This window comes from Odontesthes bonariensis, chromosome 10 (genome assembly GCF_027942865.1).
Source record: "Odontesthes bonariensis isolate fOdoBon6 chromosome 10, fOdoBon6.hap1, whole genome shotgun sequence".
NCBI classification, from domain to species: Eukaryota; Metazoa; Chordata; class Actinopteri; order Atheriniformes; family Atherinopsidae; genus Odontesthes; species Odontesthes bonariensis.
Genome location: NC_134515.1, coordinates 36,821,303 through 36,834,974, shown reverse-complemented (window position 1 = coordinate 36,834,974; position 13,672 = coordinate 36,821,303). Strand labels below are relative to the sequence as shown.

General features: G+C 44.6%; 1 protein-coding gene across 1 annotated transcript in view; it reads left to right on the top strand.

Moving 5' to 3' along the window:
- tcea2 (transcription elongation factor A (SII), 2) overlaps positions 1-13,672 on the top strand; it is a 70,700-nt gene that overhangs the window by 32,235 nt on the left and 24,793 nt on the right. The gene's annotated exons all lie outside the window — the stretch shown is intronic.

The window sequence follows — 13,672 nt, the reverse complement described above, 5'->3', positions numbered from 1 at the left end:
CCACAAGAGAGGGGCCTGATAACTGAAGGCTCTGCCTCCCAAACTGGCAGCTGGTTCCACAGAGAGGGGCCTGATAACTGAAGGCTCTGCCTCCCAAACTGGCAGCTGGTTCCACAGAGAGGGTCCTGATAACTGAAGGCTCTGCCTCCCAAACTGGCAGCTGGTTCACAGAGAGGGGCCTGATAACTGAAGGCTCTGCCTCCCAAACTGGCAGCTGGTTCCACAGAGAGGGGCCTGATAACTGAAGGCTCTGCCTCCCTAACTGGCAGCTGGTTCCACAGAGAGGGGCCTGATAACTGAAGGCTCTGCCTCCCTAACTGGCAGCTGGTTCACAGAGAGGGGCCTGATAACTGAAGGCTCTGCCTCCCAAACTGGCAGCTGGTTCCACAGAGAGGGGCCTGATAACTGAAGGCTCTGCCTCCCTAACTGGCAGCTGGTTCCACAGAGAGGGGCCTGATAACTGAAGGCTCTGCCTCCCTAACTGGCAGCTGGTTCCACAGAGAGGGGCCTGATAACTGAAGGCTCTGCCTCCCATTCTACTTTTAGAAACTCTGGGAACCTCAAGTAAACCTGCAGTTTGGGAACAAAGTGCTCTGTTAGGAAAATATCTTACAATGAGATCTTTAAGATATGATGGAGCTCGGTCATTAAGAGCTTCATATGTGAGGAGAAGAATCTGAAATTCTATTCTGAATTTAACAGGGAGCCAATGAAGAGAAGCTAAAACTGGAGAAATATGATCTCTGCTGTTAGTTCTCATCAGAACTCTGGCTGCAGCATTTTGGATCAACTGAAGGCTTTTCAGAGAATATGTGGGACAGCCCAATAATAAAGAATTACAGTAGTCCAATCCTGAAGTAACAAATGCATGAATTAGTTTTTCTGCATCACTCTGAGACAAGATGTTCCTTATTTTAACAATATTACGAAGATGAAAGAAGGCAGTCCTAGAAACCTGTTTTATATGCGAGTCAAATGATAAGTTCTGGTCAAAAATAACTCCAAGGTTCCTCAATGCAAGGCAAGGCAATTTTATTTATAGAGCACAATTCATACACTTTTCAAAGTCCTTCACAGCTACATAAAATCACAAGAAGGCAATAAAATCATTAAAAAGAAATAAGAAATAAAATAAAGAAATTAAAAACCCATTAAAATAATCATTAATTAATTAAAAAGCAAAGAGTGCAGATAAAATACTTTCAGGTGTCATATGCACAGCTAAATAGAACTGTTTTCAGCCTGGATTTAAACATTGTCAGAGTTGAGGCCTGTCTCACATCTTCTGGAAGACTGTTCCAGATGTTAGGAGCATAAAACTGAAACGCAGCCTCACCTTGTTTAGTCCTGACTCTGGGCACCAGCAGGAGACCCCTCCCTGAGGTTCTCAGAGCCCGAGTTGGTTCATATGGCTCTAACATGTCAGAGATGTACTTTGGCGCTTGACCATGAAGAGACTTGTACACAAGCAGAGCTGTTTTAAAGTCTATTCTCTGAGCGACAGGAAGCCAGTGCAGAGACCTGAGCACTGGACTAATATGGTGGTATTTCCTGGTTCTAGTCAGGACTCGAGCAGCAGCGTTCTGGATGTACTGCAGCTGTCTTACAGCCCGTTTGGAGCCCAGTGAGCAGGCCGTTACAGCAGTCTAACCTGCTGGAGACAAACGCATGAATTAGTCTCTCTAAGTCTGGTTTAGACACTATCCCTTTGATTCTGGCAATGTTTTTTAGATGGTAAAAAGCTGCTGATGTTACAGATTTAATGTGGCTGTTAAAGTTCAGGTCTGAGTCCAATATTACCCCGAGATTTCTAACTTGATAGTTAGGTTTTAGAGAGAGAGTCTCAAGGTGACTGATACCACTTTCTCTTTGTTTCTGTGGGCCACAGACAATGATTTCAGTTTTGTCTGAGTTTAGCTGGAGAAAATTTTTTTGCATCCACACACTGATCTGTTCGATGCAGCGACACAGTGTATCTACAGGCCCGTGTTCTCCTGCCGTCAGTGACACGTAGATCTGAGTGTCATCTGCATAATTGTGGTAGGACACATTATAGCTGCGTATTAGCTGGCCTAGTGGAAGCATGTACAGATTGAACAATACGGGTCCCAGGATTGACCCCTGGGGAACCCCACAGGTCATAGCCATTTGGTCTGAGACACAGTTACCAATTTCAACAAAATATTTCCTGTCCTCCAGATAGGACTTGAACCAGTTTAAAGCACGACCAGAGATTCCCACCCAGTCTTCTAACCTCTGTAATAAGATTGCATGGTCAACTGTGTCAAAGGCAGCACTCAGGTCCAGCAGAACTAAGACTGTGACTCTACTTGCATCTGTGTTCAGGCGGATGTCATTTGTCACCTTGATCAGAGCTGTCTCAGTGCTGTGGTGGGGCCTAAAGCCTGATTGGAAAGTATCAAAAGCATTGTTAGACAGGAGAAAGTCACTAAGCTGTTGGTATACAACTTTTTCTAGGACTTTGCCTAAGAATGGCAGGTTTGAAATGGGCCGGTAGTTGTTCAGTACTGTGGCATCAAGATTGCTCTTCTTTAGAAGAGGCTTAATGACAGCAGTTTTTAAGGCCTTTGGAAATGTTCCAGTCTGGAGTGAGATGTTGACTAGATGAGCAAGTTGTGGTAACAAACTGCTCAGCACAGACTTTAGGAATCTAGTGGGCAACTCATCAAGGCAGCACGTTGATGAACTCAGACTGCAGATGGTCTCTTCGACTGTTTTGTCAGTAACAGGTGTGAAATGTGTCAGCTCTAGGTGTCTAGCTGGCTGCAGAGTAGTTATTTGTGTTGTGGAAATTATTGCATTTTTAATGCCTTGAACTTTGTCATTAAAGAATGTTGCAAACTCATTACACTTGGATGTAGAAATGAGTTCTAAAGGCAGTAAAACTGGAGGGGTTGTTAATCTGTTTACTGTAGCAAACAGGACACGAGAGTTGTTACTGCAGTTTTTGATGATTTCAGAAAAATAACTCTCCCTTGTTCTACGCAAAGTCTGGTTGAACACACATAGCTTTTCTTTGTAAGTCTCATAATGAACCTGGAGCTTTGACTTGCGCCATTTCCGTTCGGCTCTCCGGCACTCCATTTTCTGTGCCCGGACCGACTCTTCTTTCCTCCATGGCGCCCTTTGCCTACTTTTAACCATTCTAACCTTGACAGGAGCAATGGTATCCAAAACATTTAAGAGACTTGATGTGTAAGAGTTCAACAGATCATCAACAACATAACACAGGGTGTTCTCAAACCTAATCATTTCCATAAACTGTGTCCCTGTTCTGTCATTTATGAGTCTTCCCCGAACAACTGCAGACCCAGCTGGTGTTTTGGGTGTAACAGACAGGTCGAAGAAAACACAGAAATGATCAGATAAAGCAACATCGACGACATTCACGTTTGAAATAACAACACCCTTTGAAATGAGCACATCTAGAGTGTGCCCTCTGTTGTGGGTGGGCTCAGTCACATGCTGAGTTAGACCAAACATTTCAAGGACAGCAGTGAGCTCTTTAGCTTCCTTGTTATGCGCTACGTCCACATGCACATTCAAGTCCCCTGTTATGACTAAACAGTCAAAAGCAGTGCACACAATTGAAAGTAGTTCAGTAAAATCATCAATAAAACAATTCTGTGGTGGTTTATAAATGGTGATATAAAGTATGGAGGATTGTTTTATCTCCATTTTGAATGACACATACTCAAATGATGAAAAAAACCCAAATGACAACTTGTGGGTGGGTATATTGTCCCTGAACATGGCACAAACACCCCCACCCCTCTGGTTTTCTCGTGTTTCAGACACAAAATTGAAGTGAGGTGGACTAGACTCAATCAGGACTGCATTTGCTGTGTTTTTGTCGAGCCACGTCTCAAGAAAATCAAGATTATGAGAGGAAATAAAACTATTAATTAGGGACCGAGCAGTGAAATTGCAAGGACCCTATTGTATCTGTAAGGTTTATTAGGGACCGAGCAGTGAAACATCAAGGACCCTATTGTATCTGTATGAGTTCATATATATTTAGGGACCGAGCAGTGAAACTGCAAGGACCCTATTGTATCTGTAAGGTTTATTATTCCGTCCGTCTTTTTAGGGACCAAGCAGTGAAACTGCAAGGACCCTATTGTATCTGTAAGGTTTATTAGGGACCGAGCAGGAACTGCAAGGACCCTATTGTATCTGTAAGGTTTATTAGGGACCGAGCAGTGAAACTGCAAGGACCCTATTGTATCTGTAAGGTTTATTATTATTCTTTCTTATTCTTTGCAAAAGGTATGCGAAAACTCAGGAAATTTTGCGAGCGCCATGTGCCGGTCGACGACATGAAAGAATCTAAACTTTATATTTTTGGGAGTCGCTCATTGGCTCTGTAGCGCCCCCTACGATGCTTAAAAATTGTCCCCGCAATAGGATTAGTTTCGCGTGGGACGACGAAATTCGGTACACTCATTCATCATGCCAAGACGCACAAAAAAGTCTCAGGCCGCCATGGTCCCACGTCCACAGGAAGTCGGCCATTTTGGATGGAAAGTGCGTTTTCGTGCCATTTTTGACCGATTCCACACCTTGTATAAGATCGAACTTGTCCTACAGATTTAATGCTACAGACTTCAAACTTGGCCAGGTTACTCTTAAGACATGGAGGGAAAAATTCATTGGCCAACTTTTTCAAAACTTAAAGGGCGTGGCCGTGGCGACGCCTCAAAGTTTGATGACTCGCCATCACTCGCCACGAAAAATGAAGTCGCTTATAACTCCCACATACATTATCCAATCTCTCCCAAACTTCATACGGTGAATGCTGGAACCAGACTGAAAGCTCACATATAAAATAGTGACATCCACCTATAGCGCCACCTGCTGGTGGATGGAAATGTCTTTTTTTTTCCACACCTCGCATTTGATCGAACTCCTCCTACATATTTAATGCAAAAACCTTCAAACTTGGCCAGGTTGCTCTTAAGACATGGGCCGAAAAAATCATTGGCCAACTTTTTCAAAACTTAAAGGGCGTGGCCGTGGCGACACCTCAAATTTATGACTCGCCATAAAAAATCAAGTCGCTTATAACTCCCACAAACATTATCCAATCTGTCCCAAACTTCATACGGTGACTGCTGGACCCAGCCTGAATGTGTACATACAAAAAAGTGATATCCACCTACAGCGCCACCTGCTGGTGGTTGGAAATTTCTTTTTTTTTCCACACCTCTTATTTGATCAAACTCCTCCTACAGATTTCATGCTACAAGCTTCAAACTTGGCCAGGTTACTCTTAAGACATGGGGGGAAAAAATCATTGGCCAACTTTTTCAAACCTCAAAGGGCGTGGCCGTGGCGACGCCTCAAATTTATGACGCGCCATAAAAAATTAAGTCGCTTATAACTCCCACATACATTATCCAATCTGTCCCAAACTTCATACGGTGAATGCTGGACCCAGCCTGAACGTGCACATATAAAAAAGTGATATCCACCTACAGCGCCACCTAATGGTGGTTGGAAGCTTCATTTTTTTCCACACCTCTTATTTGATCAAACTCCTACTACATATTTCATGCTAAAATCTTCAAACTTGGCCAGGTTACTCTTAAGACATGAGGGCAAAACTTCATGGAGAAACTTTTCCAAACTCTGAACGGTGTGGGCGTGGCCAGAGGTGAAAATCGTGTGATGGCGTTTGCAATATGAAAGCCTTATCATCATCGCAAAGTCATGAAACTTGGTACTCACGTCCACCCTGACGACCTCGTACGTATGTAAAGGGTATTGTGTGTGGGCGGAAAAAAATGGCTCAGTGGCGCCCCCTAGAAATTTTCAAAAAACCCTCCGCATTGGGGTTATGTGCTCATACGTACGCAGAGGGTATCGTGCGTGTGGGCAGAGCTGCGCGTCTACGGTGTTCAGCGCATGCCCAACGTGCGCACATCCAACGTACGCACACCTCGGTCCCGCTCACAGCTGCTTGCAGCTTTCTAGTTATTCTTATTCTTTGCAAAAGGTATGCGAAAACTCTTGAAATTTTGCGAGCGCCACCTGCCAGTCGACGACATGAAAGAATCTAAACTTTATAGTTTTGGGAGTCGCTCATTGACTCTGTAGCGCCCCCTACGATGGTTAAAAATGGTGCCCGCAATGGGGTTAGTTTCGCGGAGGACGACGAAATTCGGTACACTCATTCATCATGCCAAGACGCACAAAAAAGTCTCAGGCCGCCAATGTGCCACGTCCACAGGAAGGCGGCCATTTTGGATGGAAAGTGCGTTTTCGTGTCATTTTTGACCGATTCCACGCCTTGCATAAGATCGAACTTGTCCTACAGATTTAATGCTACAGACTTGAAACTTGGCCAGGTTAGTCTTAAGACATGGGGGGAAAAATTCATTGGCCAACTTTTTCAAAACTTAAAGGGCGTGGCCGTGGCGACGCCTCAAAGTTTGATGAGTCGCCATCACTCGCCACAAAAAATTAAGTCGCTTATAACTTCCACATACATAATCCAATCTTTCCCAAAGTTCAAACTGTGATTGCTGGACCCAGCCTGAACGTGCACCTATAAAATAGTGACATCCACCTATAGCGCCACCTGCTGGTGGTTGGAAATGTCTTTTTTTTTTTCCACACCTCGCATTTGATCGAACTCCTCCTAAATATTTAATGCTAAACGATTCAAACTTGGCCAGGCTACTCTTAAGACATGGGCCGAAAAAATCATTGGCCAACTTTTTCAAAACTTAAAGGGCGTGGCCGTGGCGACGCCTCAAATTTATGACGCGCCATAAAAAATTAAGTCGCTTATAACTCCCACTTACATTATCCAATCTGTCCCAAACTTCATACGGTGAATGCTGGACCCAGCCTGAACGTGCACATATAAAAAAGTGATATCCACCTACAGCGCCACCTAATGGTAGTCGGAAACTTCATTTTTTTCCACACCTCTTATTTGATCAAACTCCTCCTACCTATTTCATGCTAAAATCTTCAAACTTGGCCAGGTTACTCTTAAGACATGGGGGCAAAACTTCATGGAGAAACTTTTCCAAACTCTGAACGGTGTGGGCGTGGCCAGAGGTGAAAATCTTGTGATGGCATTTGCAATATGAAAGCCTTATCATCATCGCAAAGTCATGAAACTTGGTACTCACGTCCACCGTGACGACCTCGTACGTATGTAAAGGGTATTGTGTGTGGGCGGAGCAAAATGGCTCAGTGGCGCCCCCTAGAAATTTTCAAAAACCCCTATGCATTGGGGTTATTGTGTGCTCGTACGTACGCAATGGGAATCGTGCGTGTGGGTAGAGCTGCGCGACTACGGCGTCCAGCGCATGCCCAACGTGCGCACATCCCAACGTGCGCAGATCCCAACGTACGCACACTCGGTCCCGCTCACAGCTGCTTGCAGCTTTCTAGTTAGGGACCGAGCAGTGAAACTGCAAGGACCCTATTGTATCTGTAAGGTTTATTAGGGACCGAGCAGTGAAACTGCAAGGACCCTATTGTATCTGTAAGGATTATTATTAGGGACCGAGCAGTGAAACTGCAAGGACCCTATTGTATCTGTAAGGTTTATTATTATTCTTTCTTATTCTTTGCAAAAGGTATGCGAAAACTCAGGAAATTTTGCGAGCGCCACGTGCTAGTCGACGACATGAAAGAATCTAAACATTATATCTTTGGGAGTTGCTCATTGGCTCTGTAGCGCCCCCTACGGTGCTTAAAAATGGTGCCCGCAATGGGGTTAGTTTCGCGTAGGACAATGAAATTCGGTACACTCATTCACCATGCCCAGACGCACAAAAAAGTCTCTTGCCGCCATGGTCCCACGTACACAGGAAGGCGGCCATTTTGGATGGAAAGTGCGTTTTCGTGCCATTTTTGGCCGATTCCACGCCTTGCTTAAGATCGAACTTGTCCTACAGATTTAATGCTACAGACTTCAAACTTGGCCAGGTTACTCTTAAGACATGGGGGGGGGAATTCATGGAGAAACTTTTTCAAAACTTAAAGGGCGTGGGCGTGGCAACTCCTCAAAGTTCGATGACTCGCCATCACTCGCCACAAAAAATGAAGTCGCTTATAACTCCCACATACATTATCCAATCTGTCCCAAACTTCATACGGTGAATGCTGGACCCAGCCTGAACGCGTACATATTATCATAACGACATCCACCTATAGCGCCACCTGCTGGGGGTTGGAAACATCTCTTTTTTTCCACATCTCGCATTTGATCGAACTCGTCCTACAGATTTAATGCTACAAGCTTCAAACTTGGCCAGATTACTCTTAAGACAAGGGGGAAATGAGTCATGGAGAAACTTTTTCAAACCTCAAAGGGCGTGGCCGTGGCGACGCCTCAAAGTTATGACTCGCCATGAAGAATTAAGTCGCTTATAACTTCCACACTCATTATCCAATCTGTCCCAAACTTTATACGGTGAATGCTGGACCAAGCCTGAACGCGTACATATTATCATAGTGACATCCTCCTATAGCGCCACCTGCTGGTGGTCGGAAATGTCATTTTTTGCCACACCTCACATTTTATAAAACTCCTCCTACAGATTTAATGCTACAAGCTTCAAACTTAGCCAGGTTACTCTTAAGACATGGGGGCAAAAATTCATGGAGAAACTTTTCCAAACTCTGAACGGTGTAGGCGTGGTCAGGCGGTGAAAATCGTGTGATGGTGTTTGTGATTTGAAAGCCTTATCATCATCACAACGTCATGAAACTTGGCACACACGTCCATCCTGAACACCTCGTACGTATGTGAAGGGTATCGTGTGTGGGCGGAGCAAAGTGGCTCAGTGGCGCCCCCTAGGGTACTTAAAAATGGTCCACACATTGGGGTTAGTTTTGCGTGGGACAACGAAATTCGGTACACTCATTCATCATGCCCAGACGCACAAAAAAGTCTCATGCCGCCATGGTCCCACGTCCACAGGAAGTCGGCCATTTTGGATGGAAAGTGCGTTTTCGTGCCATTTTTGACCGATTCTACACTTTGTATAAGATCGAACTTGTCCTACAGATTTAATGCTACAGACTTCAAACTTGGCCAGGTTACTCTTAAGACATGGGGGGAAAAATTCATGGAGAAACTTTTTCAAACCTCAAAGGGCGTGGGCGTGGCGACGCCTCAAAGTTTGATGACTCGCCATCACTCGCCACAACAAATTAAGTTGCTTATAACTCCCACATACATTATCCAATCTGTCCCAAAGTTCAAACGGTCATTGCTGGACCCAGCCTGAACGCGCACATATTATCATAGTGACATCCACCTACAGCGCCACCTAATGGTGGTCGGAAACTTCATTTTTTTCCACACCTCTTATTTGATCAAACTCCTCCTACATATTTCATGCTAAAATCTTCAAACTTGGCCAGGTTACTCTTAAGACATGGGGGGAAAAAATCATTGGCCAACTTTTTCAAACCTCAAAGGGCGTGGCCGTGGCGATGCCCCAAATTTATGAATCGCCATGAAAAATTAAGTCGCTTATAACTCCCACATACATTATCCAATCTTTCCCAAACTTCATACGGTGATTGCTTGACCCAGCCTGAACGCGCACATATAAAATAGTGACATCCACCTACAGCGCCACCTGCTGGTGGTTGGAAAAGTCTTTTTTTTCCACACCTCAAACTCCTCCTACATATTTAATGCAAAAACCTTCAAACTTGGCCAGGTTGCTCTTAAGACATGGGCCGAAAAAATCATTGGCCAACTTTTTCAAAACTTAAAGGGCGTGGCCGTGGCGACACCTCAAATTCATGACTCGCCATAAAAAATCAAGTCGCTTATAACTCCCACAAACATTATCCAATCTGTCCCAAACTTCATACGGTAACTGCTGGACCCAGCCTGAATGTGTATATACAAAAAAGTGATATCCACCTACAGCGCCACCTGCTGGTGGTTGGAAATTTCTTTTTTTTTCCACACCTCTTATTTGATCAAACTCCTCCTACAGATTTCATGCTACAAGCTTCAAACTTGGCCAGGTTACTCTTAAGACATGGGGGGAAAAAATCATTGGCCAACTTTTTCAAACCTTAAAGGGCGTGGCCGTGGCGACGCCTCAAATTTATGACGCGCCATAAAAAATTAAGTCGCTTATAACTCCCACATACATTATCCAATCTGTCCCAAACTTCATACGGTGAATGCTGGACCCAGCCTGAACGTGCACATATAAAAAAGTGATATCCACCTACAGCGCCACCTAATGGTGGTTGGAAGCTTCATTTTTTTCCACACCTCTTATTTGATCAAACTCCTACTACATATTTCATGCTAAAATCTTCAAACTTGGCCAGGTTACTCTTAAGACATGAGGGCAAAACTTCATGGAGAAACTTTTCCAAACTCTGAACGGTGTGGGAGTGGCCAGAGGTGAAAATCGTGTGATGGCGTTTGCAATATGAAAGCCTTATCATCATCGCAAAGTCATGAAACTTGGTACACACGTCCACCCTGACGACCTCGTACGTATGTAAAGGGTATTGTGTGTGGGCGGAGTAAAATGGCTCAGTGGCGCCCCCTAGAAATTTTCAAAAACCCCTATGCATTGGGGTTATTGTGTGCTCGTACGTACGCAGAGGGTATCGTGCGTGTGGGCAGAGCTGCGCGACTACGGCGTCCAGCGCATGCCCAACGTGCGCACATCCCAACGTACGCACACTCGGTCCCGCTCACAGCTGCTTGCAGCTTTCTAGTTATTATTCTTTCTTTCTTTCTTATTCTTTGCAAAAGGTATGCGAAAACTCAGGAAATTTTGCGAGCGCCACCTGCTAGTCGACGACATGAAAGAATCTAAACTTTATATTTTTGGGAGTCGCTCATTGACTCTGTAGCGCCCCCTACAATGCTTAAAAATGGTCCCCTTAATAGGATTAGTTTTGCGTAGGACAACGAAATTCGGTACACTTATTCATCTTGCCCAGACGCACAAAAAAGTCTATCGCCGCCATGGTCCCACGTACACAGGAAGGCGGCCATTTTGGATGGAAAGTGCGTTTTCGTGCCATTTTTGACCGATTCCACGCCTTGCATAAGATCGAACTTGTCCCACAGATTTCATGCTACAGACTTGAAACTTGGCCAGGTTACTCTTAAGACATGGGGGGAGAGATTCATGGGGAAACTTTTTCAAAACTTAAAGGGCGTGGCCGTGGCGACGCCTCAAAGTTCGATGACTCGCCATCACTCGCCACAAAAATTAAAGTCGCTTATAACTTCCACATACATTATCCAATCTGTCCCAAACTTCATACGGTGAATGCTGGACCCAGCTTGAACGCGTACATATTATCATAACGACATCCACCTACAGCGCCACCTGCTGGTAGTCGGAAACTTCTTTTTTTTCCTACACCTCGCATTTGATCGAACTTGTCCTACAGATTTGATGCTACAGATTTCAAACTTGGCCAGGTTACTCTTAAGACATGGGGGAAAAAATTCATGGAGAAACTTTTTCAAACCTCAAAGGGCGTGGCCGTGGCGACGCCTCAAATTTATGACTCGCCATTAAAAATTAAGTCGCTTATAACTTCCACATACATTATCCAATCTGTCCCAAACTTCATATGGTTATTGCTGGACCCAGCCTGAACGCGTACATATTATCATAGTGATAAACACCTATAGCGCCACCTGCTGGTGGATGGAAATGTCTTTTTTTTTCCACACATCGCATTTGATCGAACTCCTCCTACATATTTAATGCAAAAACCTTGGAACTTGGCCAGGTTGCTCTTAAGACATGGGCCGAAAAAATCATTGGCCAACTTTTTCAAAACTTAAAGGGCGTGGCCGTGGCGACGCCTCAAATTTATGACTCGCCATAAAAAATTAAGTCGCTTATAACTTCCACCTACATTATCCAATCTGTCCCAAACTTCATACGGTGAATGCTGGACCCAGCCTGAACATGCACATATAAAAAAGTGATATCCACCTACAGCGCCAACTAATGGTGGTTGGAAACTTCATTTTTTTCCACACCTCTTATTTGATCAAACTCCTCCTACATATTTCATGCTAAAATCTTCAAACTTGGCCAGGTTACTTTTAAGACATGGGGGCAAAACTTCATGGAGAAACTTTTCCAAACTCTGAACGGTGTGGGCGTGGCCAGAGGTGAAAATCGCGTGATGCCGTTTGTAATATGAAAGCCTTATCATCATCGCAAAGTCATGAAACTTGGTACACACGTCCACCCTGACGACCTCGTACGTATGTAAAGGGTATTGTGTGTGGGCGGAGTAAAATGGCTCAGTGGCGCCCCCTAGAAATTTTCAAAAACCCCTATGCATTGGGGTTATTGTGTGCTCGTATGTACGCAATGGGAATCGTGCGTGTGGGCAGAGCTGCGCGACTACGGCGTCCAGCGCATGCCCAACGTGCGCACATCCCAACGTACGCACACTCGGTCCCGCTCACAGCTGCTTGCAGCTTTCTAGTTATTATTATTATTCTTTCTTTCTTATTCTTTGCAAAAGGTATGCGAAAACTCAGGAAATTTTGCGAGCGCCACGTGCCGGTCGACGACATGAAAGAATCTAAACTTTATATTTTTGGGAGTCGCTCATTGGCTCTGTAGCGCCCCCTACGATGCTTAAAAATTGTCCCCGCAATAGGATTAGTTTCGCGTGGGACGACGAAATTCGGTACACTCATTCATCATGCCCAGACGCACAAAAAGGTCTCTTGCCGCCATGGTCCCACGTACACAGGAAGGCGGCCATTTTGGATGGAAAGTGCGTTTTCGTGCCATTTTTGACCAATTCCACGCCTTGCTTAAGATCGAACTTGTCCTACAGATTTCATGCTACAGACTTCAAACTTGGCCAGGTTACTCTTAAGACATGGGGGGAAAAATTCATAGGACAACTTTTTCAAACCTCAAAGGGCGTGGCCGTGGCGACGCTTCAAAGTTTGATGACTCGCCATCACTCGCCACGAAAAATGAAGTCGCTTATAACTCCCACATACATTATCCAATCTGTCCCAAACTTCATACGGTGAATGCTGGACCCAGACTGAAAGCTCACATATAAAATAGTGACATCCACCTATAGCGCCACCTGCTGGTGGTTGGAAATGTCTTTTTTTTTCCACACCTCGCATTTGATCGAACTCCTCCTACATATTTAATGCAAAAACCTTCAAACTTGGCCAGGTTGCTCTTAAGACATGGGCCGAAAAATTCATTGGTCAACTTTTTCAAAACTTAAAGGGCGTGGCCGTGGCGACACCTCAAATTTATGACGCGCCATAAAAAATTAAGTCGCTTTTAACTCCCACATACATTATCCAATCTGTCCCAAACTTCATACGGTGAATGCTGGACACAGCCTGAACGTGCACATACAAAAAAGTGATATCCACCTACAGCGCCACCTAATGGTGGTCGGAAACTTCATTTTTTTTCCACACCTCTTATTTGATCAAACTCCTCCTACATATTTCATGCTAAAATCTTCAAACTTGGCCAGGTTACTCTTAAGACATGAGGGCAAAACTCCATGGAGAAACTTTTCCAAACTCTGAACGGTGTGGGCGTGGCCAGAGGTGAAAATCGTGTGATGGCGTTTGTAATATGAAAGCCTTATCATCATCGTAAAGTCATGAAAC